Genomic DNA, 2,628 nt, shown 5'->3' with positions numbered 1-2,628 from the left:
TTTGTATTATTTGAGTAATAAATTGACTTTTGTTCTATTCAGATTTTTATTTGAACCTTGTAATAAATAACCAGGGAATGTTGAGTGTGTTGTACATAATGAACATTGTTTTCAAACCAGAGGTGCTTCTGAAGCTAACAGGAGAGATTTTTAAAGAGACTGTACCTTCACATTATTTTCCAGAAAATAAACAAATGAAACCTGGAACAGCTGTTTGTCTGTTTATGTTTCTAAAGAAATATTCATATTAATGTGCTGCAGTAAAAGTACTGATATCACCATACTGTAAAAGTACAAGTTACAAGTTAAAGTGTGCGTATAAAATGTAGTTAAAGTATGAAAGTGAAGTAACTACATGTAACGAACTACAAAATCAGGTTACAAAAAAGGTAAAAGATGTACTCAGTTACATTTAGTAAAAATTGGGATTCTTCGTAACTAAGTAGATTTAAGTACCTCAGAATTGTACTTAAATGTGTCATTATTATGTAACCTCCTATTATCAAACAAAAATTACCGATAATAGTCTTTATTGACATTCACAACAAGGTTGTAAATAAAAAAAATTAGATATAGTTCCCTTTATGTTTCTAACAAAAAACAAAAAAGTATTGGAAAAAATCTTTAAAATAGATATTTTATTATTAATAATAATAAAAATGTTTAAATAATAACGTTTATTTTTTAAGCTCAAAATTAACATTTACAATTGCTTTCCGACAATATTAATTTATTAATATATAAAATATAATATGTCAGACACATTATTGTTTTTTCATTAATAACTTCATAAATTCAGCCGTTCATCTGCGGCTGCGTCAAGAGACACACAGTCATACCGGAAACAGAGGGGCTCTGGCTTCAAAATAAAAGCATAAACTCCGTGACAGTGTGATGGAATGAATGAGCAATTTTCTGATTTATACTTTTCTTTATTTGATTAATGTTCGTGGTTCATTGTTCACAATCATTGCTGATTAAAGATTTTTAACTAAAAATAAAGCAAATCTCTGAATTTAGGATGTTTTAATTCCATTAATCATTTATATTGTAGGATAACACGTAGCTGGATAATAAAGAATAATTAATTACTTTAATTTTAACAAACGAAACTGAATTTTAATCATCATTTAATCAAGTCTGAATTTTAGGGAGAAGGGACAATTACAGGGAGTTTGTGGGGGCGTTGCATAAATGTAACATAACTACAAGTTTTCACTTATTGACTTATTACTGTTGGCAGGGAGTAATAAAACTACTTTTTAAAAGAGTAATTAAGAAACATTTTGAGCCCAACACTGATTATAATGGCACTTTAAAGCCTCCATAGAGGATACTTCCTCCACCACTGACATTCCTTTACTTTGAAGGCAGTCACAGAAAAAAGTGCATGCTGTCGTTTGTAGCTTGACGCGCTGCTGCAGCTTCACAGACAGAAATCAAGAAATTGATTTTAAAAAGTTGGGGCAAAAAAAATCACAACACAAAATTTTTTTTAATATAAAATCAATTCAGGAAACTAGAAATTGATTTAAAAAAAGTCGTAAAAATAATAATTGCGGGGAGTCGGGGCATTATTACGGGGTGTTGTTAAAAAAGCGATAAGTAATAAATGAATTTTTTGGAGCCCAACACTGATTATGATGGCACCTTTAAGCCTCCATAGCCACTGCCTCCACCGCTGACGCACCTTTACTTTGAAGGCGCTCACCGGAAGCAGTGCGTGCTGTCGTCGGCAGCTTCACACGGCAGTCAGCAAACATGGACGTCACATGTGAGCGAATGACCTAAACATGATCGTCCAGAAACCCGCGGGAACAACCAGCAGCGACAACGAGGTACGACCGACTTCATCACACATTTCACCGAGTTCCCGCGTCCTGTTACCGGATCCGGTGGCGGTAACGGGCGAACAACTGCCCGTTACCGCCCGGGGAGCTAACAGGGAGCTAGCAGCGTCGTTTAACGGGAACCTCGGTGCGCCCATTATCGGACACGCCTCCCCCGGGGAGCGAGGCGCTTCTTTCCGCTTCGCTCCGGAACATTTCACCGTTAAACCGAACCCGCGTTAAACCCGCGTTAAACCCGCACACTGACTGCGGGTTTAACGCGGGTGTGGGTGTTTATTAGTGTGGTTTCCCGCTTGCACATGTTTTTTCGACAATATAAATAAATAAATGTGAATATTTGCTATATTTATATTTGCTGCATGTTTAATCGGTGCGGGCGGGGCCCGAGGACCGGTCGTTCCCGGTGTTGGTACCGGATAAAACGCACAGAACCGGACATCTGAGCAGGCGGCTCTGCGTCCGATAATGGACTCCTGGGGGGGTTTGTCACTGATCCACTGACGCAGAGCACCGCGAGGACTTTATTTAAACAGGTTTCCTTTAATTTCTGTTTATTTAGTTTATTTAGTTTTTATTGAGTTTTGTTTTTTTAAACATTTAATTAAATGTTGAGAGCAGAGCCGTGTCCGATAATGGAACCCGACGTTGAAAGGGGGTTGGGTTGGGTTGGGGGGGTTTAAACCTCCAGCAGCTGCTCGGGCCTGTTTGTTGCAGTGCAGCTCATCTTCATCAGCTGCACCGGTTCCTGCAGGGGGGGGGGCTGTCTGCCTGCCTGTCT

Source organism: Morone saxatilis, unplaced genomic scaffold (assembly GCF_004916995.1).
Source record: "Morone saxatilis isolate NCDOM2014 unplaced genomic scaffold, NCSU_SB_2.0 Contig24, whole genome shotgun sequence".
NCBI classification, from domain to species: Eukaryota; Metazoa; Chordata; class Actinopteri; family Moronidae; genus Morone; species Morone saxatilis.
Note: the sequence above shows the minus strand (reverse complement) of the source record.